At 44.4% G+C, this 19,052-nt stretch overlaps 1 protein-coding gene and 1 long non-coding RNA gene across 2 annotated transcripts in view; one reads left to right on the top strand and one right to left on the bottom strand.

Annotated features, from left to right (window-relative positions):
* Positions 1-19,052, bottom strand: part of TMTC1 (transmembrane O-mannosyltransferase targeting cadherins 1) — a 1,359,696-nt gene that overhangs the window by 899,485 nt on the left and 441,159 nt on the right. The gene's annotated exons all lie outside the window — the stretch shown is intronic.
* On the top strand, positions 1,289-17,160 carry LOC115477398. Its single transcript, XR_003943322.1, has 3 exons — positions 1,289-1,299; positions 14,757-14,760; positions 17,076-17,160. It is a non-coding gene; the product is annotated as an uncharacterized LOC115477398 (long non-coding RNA).

Below are 19,052 nucleotides of genomic sequence, written 5' to 3'. Positions count from 1 at the left end.
CATTCTCTTTGTGGTATTTTTCGCCATGACTTTCTAGTGTGAGATTTCGGTCAATAGTGACTCCGAGTATTTTAAGGCTATCTGAGACAGGGAGTGTGTATTTTGGGATGTTTAGAGTGTTGGGTTTGTTCGTGTTGTGTTGTGATGAGGCATTGTGTTTTTTCCGTGTTTAGTTTTAGTTGAAATGCGTCCACCCAAGTGTTCATGATCTGGAAGCTGTGATAAATTTCGTTAAGGTCTTTTTTGAACGGGATGTAGATCGTGACGTCATCTGCATAGATGTATGGATTTAGGCCTTGGTTGGATAATGACTTGGCCAGAGGTATCATCATTAGGTTGAAAAGGGTCGGTGAGAGCGGTGATCCTTGGGGTACTCCGCATTCTGGTTTCCATGGTGCTGATGTCTTTGGATTGGATATTACTTGGTATGTTCTTGCGGTTAGGAAGCCTTTGAACCAGCTAAGAACGTTTCCTCCAATGCCGAAGTACTCTATGATGTTTAATAGTATTTTATGGCTTACCGTGTCAAATTGTAGGAGGAGTACGCTGTTGCCAGTTGCAATTGCTTGTTTGAATTTGGTTAGAAGGGTGATTAGTACTGTTTCAGTGCTGTGGTTGGATCGAAATCCTGATTGGGATTCATGGAGTATTGAGAATTTGTTTAAGTAGTCGGTAAGCTGTTTAGTAACCATACTTTCCGTTAGTTTTGTTGTCAGGGGGATAGATGCTACCGGGCGGTAGTTGGTTATGTCGCTTGTTTTTTTCTTTGCATCCTTAGGTATTGGGTTAGTAGAATGTTTCCTTTATCATTTGGGAAGAGTCCATGTTGCAACATATGGTTCAGGTGCGTCGTGAGGTCCGTTATGAACCGTTGAGGGGCGTATTTTATTAGGTTATTGGGACATATGTCCAGTTTACAGTGGGACTTGGCGAACATGTTAATCGCTTGAGAGATAGTTTCGTGGGCAATTATGGCGGTTTGTCCAAATTCAGTCTGCTGGGTATTGGTCAAATGTTGGATCCAGACAGTTAATGAATTGTACATGATCGGTGGTGTTGAGTGGTAGAGTAAGTCGTAGCTTTATAATTTTCTCATTAAAGTATTTAGCGAGGTTGTCTGCTGATGGAGTTTCTGTGTTGGTTGTTGTGACCGGTGTGGTATCTAGTAATTTGTTGACAAGTTGGAAGAGTTTATGCGTGTCTTTGCAGTCTGGTCCTATTTTAGTTTTGTAGTATGATCTTTTGGTTTGTCTAATTGCATATTTGTATTTTCTTTGTGTTTGTTTCCATGCGTTGAGTGTAAGGTCATTTTTCTTTTTATTCCATGCTCGTTCAAGCCTCCTAACTTGTGTTTTTTGTTTTTTTAGTTCTTCATTGAACCATGGTATTGGGTTGTGTCTTTGTGAGGGTCTAGTTTGTAGTGGTGCTATGTTGTCTAGTATACTTCTGCACCTGTTGTCCCATTCGAGGAAATAGTGATTCGAGTCTGTATGTGCTGTCCATTCGTTCTTATAGATTTGTTGCCAGAATGTTGCAGGGTCAATATGGCCTCTCGTGGTATAGGATGAGAGTTCTTGGTTCTGGTGTGGGGCTTTTTTTCGCCATTGTAAGGATATATTTAATTTGTAGTGGTCTGACCATGGTATGTCTGTCCATTTTATATCTGTTAGTACGAGGTTTGAGTCAGAGGACATTTTATATGTGATGAGGTCGAGTGTATGTCCTTTGTCATGGGTTATTTGCATATTTGGCCAATTAAGGTCCCATAGTTGGAGGACGTCCTTGCATTCACGTGCAATAGTTGAGTTAGAATCTTCTAGGTGTAGGTTTATGTCCCCTATTATTAGTAGATTGGAGTTAGATACACATGTGCTTGATATGAAATCCATGAAATGTGGTTGGCATTCATGCCAGTTACCTGGTGGTCTGTAAAACAGGACAGCATTTAGGTGATCGCGCAAGTTTGTGTGGTTGATCCTGAGGCAATTTCAAGTTGGGGTGTTATGGATTTGGCTGTTGTTGTTACGGAGAAGTTGGATCTGTGGATTAGAGCTATGCCTCCTCCCCTTTTTTCTTTCCTTGTCCAGTGTCTGATTTTGTATCCTGGGGGGCATAGATATAAAATGATAGGGTCCTTAATATCATGTATCCATGTTTCACTAATAAATAGAAGGTCTAGATTGTCTGTCGTAATCCAGTCAGTTATTGTTATTGTTTTATTGACTACTGATCTGGCATTTATGTAGCCCGCTTGAATTGTTTGGTAGGGTTCAGTTATGTTTGAAGTTGTGTTAATTTTTATTAGTTGTCTGTTCTCATGAGGTCTGGTTTTGTTGTGTCCTTTCTTTCCTTTGTGTTGGTTTTGTCTGCGTGTGGTGAGTCTTTCATTACTTTGGTTATTATTCTTTTGGTGAAGTGTATTTTGTCTGGGTTGTCTGCAGAGTAAGTGTGTTGTAGGTGTAATGTTAATATCTGTGAGAGGGGTGGTTATTATGTGGTGGATTAGGGATAGTGAGTAGATTATTAGGAGCAGTTTGGCGGTGTTCATGTTGGCATTTGGAGGTTGGTGAATACTCACAGTTAGAGGATCGGGTGTGATATCCAGACGTAAAGGCTCAGTGGTTCTGGGCGTCAGGTTGTTAGTTAGGTATGTCTAGGGGTCCTTAGTAGACTTACTTAGTTGAGAATTCTGTATCAGGAGTTTAAGAAGTCCCACGCAGCAGGTGAATTAGCTCCTCTTTAGTTTGTTTCTTTTCTTTGAGGCTCAGCAGAGTTAATGCTGAGCTATTTGTTGTAATTTTTGTTTGCTCTCTAAGGCTGGTTGGGGTTTTGGAGCCCGTTCTTGCTATTGACAGGTTTTGGATGGAGTGCTGGAGAGGTGGGAGATGCTGGGCTCTCAGGTTATTTAGTCCCGTTGTCTGTGGCTGGTCAGTTCCAGGTCTCATGCGGCGTATGTGCCTCCCAACTAGTCTCCTCTCCGATCCACGCTGCATCGGCAAGCAATTCAGGCATCAGAGGCAATGCCTCTTAGGCAGTGTGCGGCTGAGTATTCCACGTGGGCACTCGCTTTTCGGGAGGCCAGGCCACGCGGGGTCAGGCGTCTTCGGATTGGTAGGGTTCGGGTTATCGCCGTTAAGTTTTCTTCAGGCTAACTCAGCCACGGTTCGACTGTTCCCTCTATACTCGCTTCTCCTCTCCCGCCACGAGTTTCTGCCTACCTGGTTGGCTGTTCGGTCGGGCCTCCAGGTCACGCGATCCAGCAACTGTGGGTTGGTAGGGTCTGGGCTCGTGACCGGTCTAACGTTGGCGAACTGCCTCCAACCGACTCAGCCTCAGTTCGGTCTCTTTGTTCCGCCACGAGTACGGTGCCCGCTCCGTTTTTTCTGTCCTGAGCCCTTCTCGCAGAAGGCTGTCCGATCGGAGTCCTGGCATATTTCTCCTAGGGACTTCTCTGCACACACCAGGACTGCCTGCTCCTTTCAACAGTCCCCTCAAGAGGCCTTGCTGCCCCCCCCCCCCCCACCAGTCTTTCTTTCTCCACTGGGAAACATGTAAACAGGAGACTTATCACAGACCTGGCCTATTTCTCCTCCAGGGACTTCTCTGCACACACCAGCACTGCCTGATCCTTTCAGCAGTCCCCTTAAGAGGCCTTGCCCCTCCCTCCAGTCTTTTCTCCTCCACCAGGAAACATGTAAACAGGAGGCTTTTCTTTGATATTTCCTAACCAAGTTTCTGGCATAAATCAACCACTTAAAAATGAAAGGAGTTTAGGAAGACCCTCCTTTCTTTTCCCTTTGCTTTTTCCCTCTCTCCACCCTCTCACCAGTCACACTTAATAACATACTGGTTCCTCCCTAAAGGGAAACAAGGGATATATGGGTTGATTAAGCATACCTCTAAACTCTGGGTTAGGCCTCGGGTAAACCTACTTCAGGTTACCCTTCCCATGCAGTCCCTGAGACAGGAGTTCCCTGTTCTGGTCCTTCAGCTGGCTGCCCATCCATTGGTCCCCCTTTACTGGCTGCTTGCTCCTCTGCACCTTTCTAGCTCCCATCTGGGTGGAGGTCAGAGACAGAGTCAGTCAGAAGCTCTTGGGCGGAGCATGAACTGTCTTCCCAAGAGAGTGGCTGAGACCTTCCCTACCCTGTGATTCCAAGGGTTGCACCCCAGTTCTTTAGAGCAACTAACTGAGCCTGGGCTTCCACTTCCCCTCCCCCCAGGGTGAATACCTGAGGAAGGAGCTGATGGGCTGGGAGGACATACAAGAAGTGGAAGGACAGTGGTCCAGGCTAAAAGAAGTAATAAACAGGGCCACAGACCTTTATGTAAGGAGAGTAAATAAAAGCAAGAGAAAAAGGAAACTGATATGGTTCTCAAAGCAAGTGGCTGAGAAAATAAAGATTAAAGAGTTAGCGTTCCAGAAATATAGAAAATCTCAAGAGGAGGAACACGGGGAGGAATACCGGATGAAACGGAAAGAAGCCAAGAGAGAGGTACGTCTGGCGAAGGCGCAAGCGGAAGAACAAATGGATAGAAATGTAAGGAGGGGAGACAAAAACTTCTTCAGGTATATTAGTGAAAGGAGAAAGACTATAAAGGGAATTGTGAGACTAAAAGATACAACGAAGCGCTATGTAGAAAATGATGAAGAAAAAGCCAATTTGCTAAATAGATACTTTTGTTCTATTTTCACTGAAGAAAATCCTGGGAAAGGACCGAGAGGGACTGGCAAAAGTACACCTGAGAATGAGGTGGATAGAGCACCGTTCACGGAAGAGAGTGTGTATCAACAACTTGGAAAGCTAAAGGTGGACAAAGCCATGGGACCGGACGGGATCCACCCCAGAATACTGAGGGAGCTCAGAGAGGTTCTGGCGGGTCCTCTTAAAGACTTGTTTAATAAATCCTTGGAGACGGGAGAGGTTCCGAGGGACTGGAGAACGGCGGAGGTGGTACCTCTTCACAAAAGTGGTGATAGGAAAGAAGCTGGAAACTACAGGCCGGTAAGCCTCACTTCGGTTATTGGAAAAGTAATGGAAGCCATGCTGAAGGAAAGGATAGTGAATTTCCTGGAACCCAATAAGTTGCAAGATCCGAGACTACACGGTTTCACCAAAGGGAAATCGTGCCAAACGAATCTCATTGAATTCTTTGACTGGGTGACAGAAGAATTAAATCAAGGACGTGCTATGGACGTAATCTACTTAGATTTCAGCAAGGCTTTTGACACGGTTCCCCACAGGAGGCTCTTAAATAAACTAGACAGGCTGAAGATAGGACCCGAAGTGGTAAACTGGATTAGGAACTGGTTGACGGGCAGACGCCAGAGGGTGGTGGTGAATGGAGTTCGCTTGGAGGAGGGAAAGGTGAGTAGTGGAGTGCCTCAGGGATCGGTGCTGGGGCCGATTCTGTTCAATATATTTGTGAGTGACATTGCCGAAGGGTTACAAGGTAAAGTTTGCCTTTTTGCGGATGACACCAAGATTTCCAACAGAGTGGGCACCCCGGAAGGAGTGGAAAACATGAAAAAAGATCTGAAGAAGCTAGAAGAATGGTCTAACGTATGGCAATTAAAATTCAATGCGAAGAAATGCAAAGTGATGCACTTAGGGAGTAGAAATCCAAGGGAGACGTATGTGTTAGGCGGGGAGAGTCTGATAGGCATGGACGGGGAGAGGGATCTTGGGGTGATAGTATCTGAGGACCTGAAGGCGACGAAACAGTGCGACAAGGCGGTGGCCGTAGCTAGAAGATTGCTAGGCTGTATAGAGAGAGGAGTGACCAGCAGAAGAAAGGAGGTTTTAATGCCCCTGTATAAGACGTTGGTGAGGCCCCACCTGGAGTATTGTGTTCAGTTTTGGAGGCCGTATCTTGTGAAGGATGTTAAAAAAATGGAAGCGGTGCAAAGAAAAGCTACGAGGATGGTATGGGATTTGCGTTCCAAGACGTATGAAGAGAGACTTGCTGACCTGAACATGTATACCCTGGAGGAAAGGAGGAACAGGGGTGATATGATACAGACGTTCAAATATTTGAAAGGTATTAATCCGCAAACAAATCTTTTCCGGAGATGGGAAGGCGGTAGAACGAGAGGACATGAAATGAGATTGAAGGGGGGCAGACTCAGGAAAGATGTCAGGAAGTATTTTTTCACGGAGAGGGTGGTGGACGCTTGGAATGCCCTCCCGCGGGAGGTGGTGGAGATGAAAACGGTAACGGAGTTCAAACATGCGTGGGATATGCATAAAGGAATCCTGTGCATAAGGAATGGATCCTCAGAAGCTTAGCTGAAATTGGGTGGCGGAGCAGGTGGGGGGAAGAGGGGTTGGTGGTTGGGAGGCTAGGATAGGAGAGGGCAGACTTATACGGTCTGTACCAGAGCCAGTGATGGGAGGCGGGACTGGTGGTTGGGAGGCGGGAAATACTGCTGGGCAGACTTATACGGGCTGTGCCCTGAAAAGGACAGGTACAAATTAAAGGTAAGGTATACACATATGAGTTTGTCTTGGGCAGACTGGATGTATCATGCAGGTCTTTTTCTACCGTCATCTACTATGTTAATATGTTACTATGAATAACCTTTTCACGCAGCATATGGAAAAGAGGATACTTCCTTTTTAAAGTTAAATTCATGATGTAAGTGGGGCGTCTGCCTGGCACTGCTTCTTTCTTTCACTAATGGCTCTTAACAGCTAACATGTGCCCCCCTAAGACTGTTGCAGCCTAAAGAACAGTCCCTTCCCAATCCAGGGGCTCTGTTATGTGTATTCCTCCCCTCCTGCAGCTCCTTCTGTGTGAACCTGTCTGCAGCAAGGGTATGGTAAACACAGGGCCAATGCCTTAATCATCACATAGTCACACCAGACGGCAAACCTCCTCCATTTAGAAGAGTAACACCTCTTAGTGGAATCTTTTCTGGAAGCCAGCAAGACCCAGGAGACACCCTCCGAAAGACCCAAGGAAGCGAATTCTAGGCTTTAAACATCCAGGCCGTAAGAGCCAGAAACTGGAGGTTGGGATGTAGAAGTGACCCCTCGTTCCGAGTGATGAAGGTTGGAAAACACTCCAAGCTCCACGGTTCTTTGGAGGACAATTCCAGAAGAAGAGGGAACCAAATCTGACGCGGACAGTAAGGTGCGATCAGGATCATGGTTCCATGGTCTTGCTTGAGTGTCAACAAAGTCTTTTCCACTAGAAGTATGGGAGGATACGCATATAGAAGGCCTGTCCCCCAATTTAGAAGGAAGGCATCTGACGCTAGTCTGTCGTGGGCCTGAAGCCTGGAACATAACTGAGGGACCTTGTGATGAGTTGAGTAGCAAAAATATCCACCAAGGGGGTGCCCCACGCTCAGAAGATCTTGCTGGCTACTCCCATGTTCAAAGACCACTCGTGAGGTTGCATTACTCTGCTCAGTCTGTCGGCCAGGCGGTTGTTTACTTCTGCCAGATAAGTGGCTTGGAGAGAATTGCCATGGTGGCGTGCCCAAAGCCACATCCGGATGGCTTCCTGACACAAAGGGTGAGATCAGGAGCCCCCCTGCTTGTTGGTGTAATACATTGCAACCTAATTGTCTGCTTGAACTAAGATAATTTGGCTGGACAGCCGATCTCTGAAAGCCTTCAGAACATTCCAGATCGCTCGAAGCTCCAGGAGATTGATCTAAAGACCTGCTTCCTGGATGGACCAGGCTTCTTGAGTGTGAAGCCCATCCACATGAGCTCCCCAACATAGGAGTGATGCATCCGTCGTCAGCACTTTTTATGGCTGAGGAATTCAAAATGGTAGACCCAAGGTGAGATTGGACCAAATTGTCCACCACTGAAGAGAGCATACCAGCTTGGGGGACACTCGAATGACATCTTCCAGGCTTCCCATGGCCTGATACCACTGGGAAACCAGGGTCCATTGAGCAGATCTCATGTGAAGACGCGCCATGGGTGTAACATACACTGTGGAAGCCATGCAGCCCAACAATCTCAACATCTGTCAAGCTATGACCTGCTGCAATGTCCGAACCTTGTGTCACGTTTGTGACCATTTCCTTGTCTGTGCTCACCTCGCCCTCTGGTGGCCAGAACCGGTGGCTGCTATGAATTGTCACCCGTTCCAGACTTCAGCCCAATCCGGCCCGGATCGTCCGGGCTGCCAGACTTGCTTCTCTTGTTTGTGCCTGAACAGCACCTGTAGCTGCCTTGTGATTCCTGCAGCTGAACTTCAGCAGCTGATGGGCTTTATTAATCACCTGGAAACTTCTGTGTTTGCCTTTGCATCATCTAAGGTCCCTGGTTTGTTGGTGCTTTGTTGCACTTCTGCCTAGTCTGGTTTCTCATATAGTTCCTTGTCTGTTTCTAGTTAGTCTGTGTGTAGTTTAGCTTAGGTTTATTGCTTGTTTCCTAGTCTTGTTTCTTGTTTGTATTTCTGTGTCTAGTTCTTGGTTGTCTGTGTCTCTTGCTTAGTGGCTGCTCTGCAGCTTTCAGTTCCTGTCCGTTAGCTTGTCCATTTTCCTGCCTTGTGTAGTATTGTCTGTCTGTGAGTCCTAGCCCAGTTTCCTGCCTTGCTGCCCATGTATATTCCTTTCCCCTCTGACCCTCAGTCCCTGCTCAACCTAGTGGGTATCCAGTTCCTGCCCTGTCCGGTAAGTCCTGCCGGCCGCCTGCACCCAGGGGCTCAACTCCTGCGGAACTGCGGTCGAGTGCAGGTGAAGTCAAGCTGTTTCAGTCAGAGTTCTGCCTTTTCTGGTGTGGGGTGGTTTTGCCTGCCACTGCTGCTCCACGGCAGTAGCCCAAGGGCTCACGAACCTAGTTTCTGCCTTGAAAACCTGACACCTTGGATACAAGGGAGAGAAGATTGTCTGCATGCACCTCTCGGAGGAAAGCTCGGACATTCTTCATATTGAGCAGGGTTTCTATGAACTCCAATTGTTGGATGGGATTGAGAAGGGCCTTGGGGTAGTTTATTACGAACCCTAGTAGCTCCAGCACCTGAATAGTCTTTCACATGGACTCTCGAGCACCTTCCTCTGAAGATAGGGTTTCTGGATAGTGAGGTTGCACAACAGACTGTGGTAGGTCAGTTGCCCTTAAATACAACTAAAGATCAGACAAAAGATGGCCAATCAATAGTGTCAAGTACTAAGCATTATGCAAATAGGAACAACAAACATACTCTGAAATGTCTATATGCAAATGGTAGGAGTCTAAGAAATAAGATGGGAGAGTTGGAATATATTGCAGTTAATGAAAAATTGGATATAATAGGCATTACTGAGACCTGATGGAAGGAGGATAACCAGTGGGACACTGTCATACCGGGGTACAAAGTATATCATAGTGATAGGGTGGACCAGTCTGGTGGAGGGGCAGCATTGTATATTAACGAAAGCCTTGACTCAGATAGATTACAAATTCAGCAGGACACAAATCACACCCTTGAATCATTGTGGGTTGAAATTCCATGCATAAAAGGGAAAAGGACGGTGATAAGAGTGTACTACCGTCCGCCTCGTCAGGATGAGCAGGTAGATGCAGAAATGATACAAGAAATCAGAGACGCAAACAAAATGGGCAATGTGATAATAATGGGTGACTTCAATTATCCAAATATAGACTGGGTAAATGTAACATCAGGACATGCTAGAGAGGTACAATTCCTTGATGAAATCAGGGACAGCTTTATGGAGCAGCTGGTGCAGGAGCCGACGAGAGAAGGAAAAATTCTAGACTTGGTCCCTTAGTGGAGCGCATGATCTGGTGAGGGACGTTATGGTACTGGGGCCGCTTGATAACAGTGATCATAATATGATCAGTTTTGATATCAACCTTGAAGCAACTATACACAGGAAGTCAAACACGTTAGCGTTAAACTTTAAAAAAGGAGACTATGATAAAATGAGAACGGTGATAAAAAAAACTTATGGGGGCAACTGAGAGGGTAAAAACTGTACAACAGGCGTGAACGCTGTTCAAAAATACCATCCTGGAGGCCCAGGCCAAACATATTCCACGAATTAGAAAAGAAAGATGGAAGTCCAAAAGACAGCCGGCGTGGTTGAAAAGTGAGGTGAAGCTATTAGGGCTAAAAGAAATGCCTTCAGAAAATGGAAGAAGGAACCATCTGAAAATAACAAGAAGAAGCATAAGGAGTGTCAAAGCAAATGCAAGGCGCAGATAAAGAAGGCCAAGACGGATTACGAAAAAAAGATAGCATTAGAGGCAAAAAAACATAGTAAAATTTTTTTTTCGGTATATTAAAAGCAGGAAGCCAGCAAAAGAATCGTTTGGGCCGCTGGATGACCGAGGGGTAAAAGGGGCAATCAAGGAAGACAAAGACGTAGTGGAGAGATTGAATGAATTCTTTGCTTTGGTCTTCACCGAGGAAACTTTGGGTGGGATACCGGTGTTGGAAATGGTATTTCAAGCAGACGAGTCGGAGAAACTTACTTACTTCACGGTAAACCTGGAGGACATAATGGGGCAGTTCAGCAAACTGAAGAGTAGCAAATCTCCTGAACCGGATGGTATTCATCCTAGAGTACTGATAGAACTGAAAAATGAGCTTGCGGAGCTACTGCTAGTGATATGCAATTTATCCTTAAAATCGAGCGTGGTAACGGAAGATTGGAGGGTGGCCAATGTAACGCCAATTTTCAAAAAAGGTTCCAGGGGAGATCCAGGAAATTATAGACCGGTGAGTCTGACGTCGATGCCGGGGAAAATGGTAGAGGCTATTATTAAAAACAAAATTACAGAGCACATCCAAGGACATGGATTACTGAGACCAAGTCAGCACGGCTTTTGTGGGGGGAAATCTTGCCTGACCAATTTACTTCAATTCTTTGAAGGAGTAAACAAACATGTGGACAAAGGGGAGCCGGTTGATATTGTGTATCTGGATTTTCAAAAGGCGTTTGACAAGGTACCTCATGAAAGGCTACAGAGGAAACTGGAGGGTCATGGGATAGGAGGAAATGTCCTATTGTGGATTAAAAACTGGTTGAAGGATAGGAAACAGAGAGTGGGGTTAAATGGGCAGTATTCACAATGGAGAAGGATAGTTAGTGGAGTTCCTCAGGGGTCTGTGCTAGGACCGCTGCTTTTTAATATATTTATAAATGTTTTACGAAGCTTGAGAACCTTGAAAACTTGTCAAGAAACCTAAATTTAAGACTATTAAATTTTCCAAGATCCAAATTTGTCACTCCTAAGGACATGTTTGTGAAGTTTTTAAAAGAGGTATACAAATATACTGATCAATCATTACCCCCACTTCAAAAAATTTATTACCTGGAAATGAAGACCACCCCAAAACAGGATACTCTTAAACAGATTAATCCAGCTGAAGTCTTGGACTTAACAAATTTTCGAGAGCAGTCGATGGATAATACAGAGACTAGAGCAACCTTAATTGTTACTTTTGTTTTTTTGCAAGATAAAGAATCTTTAATGAGACTTTATTTTAAAGATATTCATCCAGATTTCAAGGGAAGTAAAGTCTCTATATTTCCAGACATTGCACGATGGACACAACAGAGAAGAAAAAAATTTTTGGATATGAGACAAGAGTCCCTCAATATAGGGGCGGTCTTCCAGCTACGATTTCCATGCAAATGTATGCTGATATTCAAGGAGAAAAAATATATATTCTTCGAACCTGACCAATTGCGGTCCTTCCTTGATATGAAGAGGCACCAGGTTCCACCCCAAACATTGAGTCCTGAAAAAATTTAAAAATTTAGAAACTAATGCTTGTTTTCCTTTAATTACTTTGCTTATGCCAACTCCCTTTGGTTTTTCAAACCACCTTGATTTCCTTATACCATTCTAGTGGACTATAAAATCCATTTTCAATATAAGATCAATGTGTAGATCATTTCCTTTTAATTCTGTTGTTTGAATTGGATGTATCTATTCAAAGAGGTTTATCTTTGTTTAATTTGAAATTAATAAAGAAAAGTTAATAATAAATGATTTAGAGATAGGAGTAACTAGCGAGGTAATTAAATTTGCTGATGACACCAAGTTATTCAAAGTTGTTAACTCACAGCAGGATTGTGAAAAATTACAAGAGGACCTTACGAGATTGGGAGACTGGGCGGCTAAATGGCAGATGACGTTTAATGTGAGCAAGGTGATGCATGTGGGGAAAAAAGAACCCGAATTATAGCTACGTCATGCAAGGTTCCATGTTAGGAGTTACGGACCAAGAAAGGGATCTGGGTGTCGTCGTCGATAATACACTGAAACCTTCTGCTTAGTGGGCTGCTGCGGCTAGGAAAGCAAATAGAATGTTGGGTATTATTAGGAAAGGTATGGAAAACAGGTGTGAGGATGTTATAATGCCGTTATATCGCTCCATGGTGCGACCACACCTTGAATATTGTGTTCAATTCTGGTCGCCGCATCTCAAGAAAGATATAGTGGAACTGGAAAAGGTGCAGCGAAGGGCGACTAAAATGATAGCGGGGATGGGACGACTTCCCTATGAAGAAAGACTAAGGAGGCTAGGGCTTTTCAGCTTGGAGAAGAGACGGCTGAGGGGAGACATGATAGAGTTATATAAAATAACGAGTGGAGTGGAACAGGTGGATGTGAAGCGTCTATTCATGCTTTCCAAAAATACTAGGACTATGGGGCATGCGATGAAACTACAGTGTAGTAAATATAAAACAAATTGGAGAAAATGTTTCTTCACTCAACGCATAATTAAACTCTGGAATTCGTTGCCAGAGAACGTGGTGAAGGCGGTTAGCTTGGATGAGTTTAAAAAGGGGTTAGACGGTTTCCTAAAGGACGTCCATAAACCACTATTAAATGGACTTGGGAAAAATCCAGAATTCCAGGAATAACATGTATAGAATGTTTGTACGTTTGGGAAGCTTGCCAGGTGCCCTTGGATTGGATTGGCCGCTGTCGTGGACAGGATGCTGGGCTCGATGGACCCTTGGTCTTTTCCCAGTGTGGCATTACTTATGTACTTATGTATATATGCATCCTTTAAGTCCAGAGAGCCTAGTCAATCATTTTTCTGAATTATGGGAAGGGTGCCCAGAGAAACCATCCAGAACTTTCTCAGACTAGGAATTTGTTCAGGGCCCTTAGGTCTAGGATGGGATACATCCCCTGTCTTTTTCCACACAAGGAAGTACCTGGAATAGAATCCCTGCTCTTCTTCCCCTGGTGGACCGGGTTTGACCGCGTGGGTCTTGAGAAGGGCGGAGAGCTGATTGAGTGAGCTCTCGGTGTGCAATTTGGAGGTTTGGATATCAAATTGAGGGTGTATCCTAACCGGACTATTTGAAGAACCCACCAGGCGGAGGTTATGAGAGGCCACCTTTGGTGAAACAATTTTAACCTTCCTCCAACCGGCAAGTTGCCCGGCACAGACACTTTTATGGTGGCTATGCTCTACTGGAGTCAGTCAAAAGCTTGTTCCTTGCTTCTGCTGGGGAGCAGCAGAGGCCTTGGGCACACGATGTTAATGGGAACAAGTGCACTGGGGTTGAGCCTGAGAAAGCTGGCGAGCCGCGGGAGCATACCTATGCCTAGAATAGGTATAAGAAACACTTCGTGACCCACCAAAATACCTCCTAGATGAGGAGGCGTGTGCAGAAGACATCCAGCAGGAGAAAGAAAACATAGCATCTGTGTGCTTTTTGATCTGGTCAACTAGTTCATCCACTTTCTCTCCAAAAAGATTATCTCCCCGGCAAGGGGCATCTGCTATTCTCTGCTGGACCGAATGGTCCAGGTCAGAAACGCGCAGCCATGATAGTCTACACATTGCTATACCTTGGGCAGAGAGTCTGGATGCCACGTCAAAAGTGTCGTAAGTGCACCTGGCCAAGAATTGTGACACGCCTTCTGCTGTTTGACCAGCTGGTGAAAAGTCTTGGCCTGCTCCGGAGGCAGCATGTCGACCAAGTCAGACAGCTTTCTCACCGAGTTCCGCAAGTAAACAGTGAATGGAATGGCATCCACCATTTCCCATACAAAGGATGTAAAGGAGAGGCTCTCTGGTGGAGGGGAAGGCTCAGAAGGGATCCGATAGGACTCACTGGAGAAGTATCTGGGAACCTCCTCTGATTTCCACGAGCGTTCCTCCTCGATATTGGACAGCACTTCCCTCAGGGATGTCCGAGACCAGGTCCACCTCGACAATGAGAACCTGTGGCCTCGAAAACGGCATCGAGGAGTAGGTTCCTGCCTCGACTCCGGTGAAGCTTCCTCCACCGACATCGGAGAACCATCCTGGGTGGCAATCGACACCAGCGCCACTTGGGCTGTGGGCCAGACAGGGCTTCAGCAGAAGGTACAGTAGGCGCAAGAACCCCCGACACCAATGCAGATCGATGCAGTAAGCCCTCCAAAAGCTCTGGGAGCAAGGCCTGGATACGCTTGTTCAGAGCCACCACCAGTAAAGGCTGTGGGGCCGGTTGGAGATCAGGTTGCATAAGTGCTTGGGGTGCGGGAGTAGGATCTTGGCTACTGGGAGACGGTTGCATTGGCACCTCTTGAATGGAGGGAGAGCGATCCCCTCGGTGTCGATGCTTCTCGGAGACCAGATCCCTCGGTGCTCCAGAGCTCCCAGCACCATGTGTCGAAGGAGATCGGCGGTGGTGCTTCTTGGCCTTCGCCCAATGCACCTCACCGAAGCTCCTCGGTGCTGAAGAGTATGTTGGATCCTCTCGTTGCCTTGGGGTCAGGTCTGACAGAGGCCAGTCCCGGGGGGGCTGCACAGCAGGAGGCCTTGAGACAGGTGGAGACCCACCCGATGCCTCACTGCTCCCAGTGTTTCTGGGCCATCGCTACCTCGATTCCCAATGTCTCCCTCGAGGCTGACATCGAAGGACCGGACCGAGCTCCAAAAAATGTCTCTCTCTGAGCTTCTCAGGAAATCTGCATCCTTTTCTTCATACTAAGACAACAATTTGCTGGGCTATGGTTTGGCCCAAGACATTAAATACACCAAGAATGTGTATCAGTACCCAATATGGTCTGGCTGCACCGAGTACGTTTGAAGCCACTGGGAGTCTTCAATGACATGGAAGGGAAAACAGCTTTGGCAAAATTAAAAGACTCGATCGTGCCGAAAAATAAAAGCACAAAAATGGGAAGCCAGACCGAGCAGACCTAAGTGCGGCCCATGACGAAAGTAAAGAAAACTTATATTCGGGCTGAAAAAAAACAAACAAACTATTAATTATACCGGTTCCCGGGTCGACGCAGATCATTGACCCACTTGTGAGAATCACTCAGCCTGCTTGTCCTTGGAGAAATAATATCACTTTCATTGTTGATTTATATCTTGAACTGATAACAAATGTGACTATTGGGCAGATTGGATGGACCATTCAGGTTTTTATCTGCCATCTGTTCCAGAATTTAAAAAGGCATGGGATAAACATGTGGGATCGCTTAGGAACAGCAAGAATTAGGGGTAACAGAGGATGGGCAGACTGAATGGGTCATATGGCCTTTATCTGCCGTCATGTTTCTATCACTTATTATGTTACTATGTAATAATGGTAGTACCACTCAGCTCTTTCTAAACAAAGTAATTCCTTGCCTTCCTTAATTCAGTGGGCAGTTTATTCAATTCTGTAGGCCACCTGTGTTTTATTTTCTTTTTGCCACTTACTCTATAGGAAAGGTAATTAGCAAGGGCCTGGTTTTCTAGATATCCACAGTAAATAATCCTCAGATGGTCTAAGAACAAATTTAATTTACAAGGTCTAGTTATTCAGAAAATCAAACTCATTTGCAGTTATCACAGGTCAGAACTGAGGATATTAAATAAGTATCTTTGGTCAGATAGAGACACGATAACCGTATCATGCATAATACAATTATTCAAGTTTTTTTTTAAATCTCAATATAGAGATTTTTAAAAAATCAAACAGAGAAATCAAACAGAGAAAAAACAAACAAGATAAAAAGGTGTTGGGAGCAGACCTGAAATTGCAAGACAGCTATAAATGTATTTTTTTTCTGGTAACTACCCTTCTAAGGCTGTCGAAATTTGTGGTTTGACATTTGGCCTATGATAACTTGTGATAAGTTGCTTGTCAGCAACCAAGAGCCAGAGATTCCTATGACTAAGGACACCTGCAGTATCCAGATAAACAATCAACAGGAGAAGTAAGTGTGTTTAGGTGAAATTGTAGCTTAAGCAAGAGGGTGTGGGCACTGTCATGGTGACTATGCATAGCTGGGAAATAGGTCAACCATTATCTAATAAAAACTTATGCTTATGTACATGACAGGCCTTAAACTGTCCATGCAATAAGGGAACTAGTGAGAAGAATTGGAAGCTGGTAAAAAGTGCTGGGACAGGATTTACCATAAAAGGAAATAGAATGTTCTGGAAAGGAAGACAAGGTATATAAGAGGAAACAACTGAGGATGGGGAGCCTCAGTGTGTCTACCCTAGCAGGTGGCCATATTGATAGCTCTCAGGGAAAACTCTGTTTTTATTTGCTACATATTGGGATTTCATTTGTTAATATTTCAATAATTATTTATTGGCTTCTTTGAATAAACATCTATTAAGTCTAATACTTATTTGGTAGCCAGAGTTTTTCTTGCCTGGGGTTCTGCCGGGGGGGGGGGGGGGGGATAGATTACTCAAGGATCCACCCTCCAGGAGACCTTCAGAAGGACACTCCTGTCTCGGAGCAAGGACAGGAGTGCAATATGTTGAACAAAAGTATGAAAGATTTGTTGAATAAAAGCATGAAAGATAGAAGTGGAAAGCTTCAAAGATCATGCAGAACAAGCTGTTTCAACACTAAACTAAATCTCCTGAGACATGAGGCCCACATCAGCCAAAGGCAGGCTCCAGAAAGTCTGTGGGATAATGGGAACCAGATGCAGCATATGTTCTGCTGTAGGATTTATGGTATGGTACAGCCTGCAAGCACGTGATATCAGGAGAAGATTATAAGGAGAGTGGAACAAAGAAATAAGTAAGCATTTTGAATTTTTTCTTTGTCTGTATATAGCATCCTGATTTCTTTGCTTTACATTGCTTTGTTTTGATCATTCATTCTGGCTTGTATATTGCTTATCAAGAAATGCTTCCTGACTACCCCAATTGATGGTAATCAGAGTAAAATTTTTATATTAAATATGAACTTCGTCTAGTCTTTTCTTCAAATACGTCTAAGCATATTCTATAAACTTAATATGCCTAGTGGTCACTCCTGCAACTAAATGTAGGCACAGTCCATGACTTCCCACTTTCCACGCAGTATATAGAATTTCCATGCAGTACATAGAATTTCCACGACGTAAACTAAATATGCCTAAATTTCCACGCACTATATAGAACCTGATCAGCGCTAATTTGACGCAATTGACGTCAAATTAGCGCTGATCAGGTTCTATATAGTGCGTGGAAATTTAGGCATATTTAGTTTACGTCGTGGAAATTCTATGTACTGCATGGAAATTCTATATACTGCGTGGAAAGTGGGAAGTCATGGACTGTGCCTACATTTAGTTGCAGGAGTGACCACTAGGCATATTAAGTTTATAGAATATGCTTAGACGTATTTGAAGAAAAGACTAGACGAAGTTCATATTTAATATAAAAATTTTACTCTGATTACCATCAATTGGGGTAGTCAGGAAGCATTTCTTGATAAGCAATATACAAGCCAGAATGAATGATCAAAACAAAGCAATGTAAAGCAAAGAAATCAGGATGCTATATACAGACAAAGAAAAAATTCAAAATGCTTACTTATTTCTTTGTTCCACTCTCCTTATAATCTTCTCCTGATATCACGTGCTTGCAGGCTGTACCATACCATAAATCCTACAGCAGAACATCATGACATCATGACGTAATGTGCAAAGGGACAACAGCAAAAATGCCTCCGAGAAGGAGACAGCCCAACTTTTAATTTGATGATAGCAAACTACTAGCACGGCTACTTCTTACAAAAGAAAAGCAGTATTTTGTCCTCACAGGCCACAGTAGGTCTTGGGAGAGACTCACTGCCATCTACAATGCCCAAGCCACCTTCCCCAGGGATGTATGTATAATTGTGCACAAATTATGTTCATTGATAGTAGTGGTTTACTTTCTCCCCTGCTTTGCAATGCCTATTAGGCAGGACATGCAAGGTGCATGCAGGTGGGGTGGTGGGGGTTGGGGAGGGATGGGGGGGCAGCAACTGTGACAGGATTGGAGCTCAAAACCAAAAGAAACAAGTTGATACTCCTATAGCAATGCAAAACAAACTATCCACAAAATTGTTGTAATTAAACTTGTGCTGTTTAAATACTAAAACAAAATATGAGGCAATGCCTCATAGCTCAGTTTGGAACATACGTCTCCGCACATAAGTACATAAGTAACGCCACACCGGGAAAAGACCAAGGGTCCATCGAGCCCAGCATCCTGTCCACGACAGTGGCCAATCCAGGCCATGAGCACCTGGCAAGCTTCCCAATACGTACAAACATTCTATACATGTTATTCCTGGAATTCTGGATTTTTCCCAAGTCCATTTAGTAGTGGTTTATGGACTTGTCCTTTAGGAAACCGTCTAACCCCTTTTTAAACTCTGCTAAGCTAACCGCCTTCACCACATTCTCTGGCAACGAATTCCAGAGTTTAATTATGCGTTGGGTGAAGAAACATTTTCTCTGATTTGTTTTAAATTTACTACACTGTAGTTTCATCACATGCCCCCTTTTATGAGCTACCTTACAAGCATAAAAAACTCCTAAGCATATATGTAAGTTCTGTTAATATTTCAAACAAATCATTTAATAGTGAGCTTGTTCAGAAAAACAAAATTATTCATAAAAATGTTAAGAAATGGCAAAAAAGTCAACTAGTCAACTTACCTGAAAAAACTGTGAGGTTCAATGTGGATGGACAATCACATCAGCCTTTCCATCCATGTCATAACATATATAGAGAGACATTGATATAGCATGCTACACTGTGAGATGGAGGTAGGCATGTCATGTTAAACAACTATATGCAAAATCTGTCAAGTACCTACCACTCAATCTCCCTTTCCCTTCCCACCC

This window comes from Microcaecilia unicolor, chromosome 9 (genome assembly GCF_901765095.1).
Source record: "Microcaecilia unicolor chromosome 9, aMicUni1.1, whole genome shotgun sequence".
In the NCBI taxonomy this organism is placed as follows: domain Eukaryota; kingdom Metazoa; phylum Chordata; class Amphibia; order Gymnophiona; family Siphonopidae; genus Microcaecilia; species Microcaecilia unicolor.
Note: the sequence above shows the minus strand (reverse complement) of the source record. Positions and strands in the feature narration are given on the sequence as shown.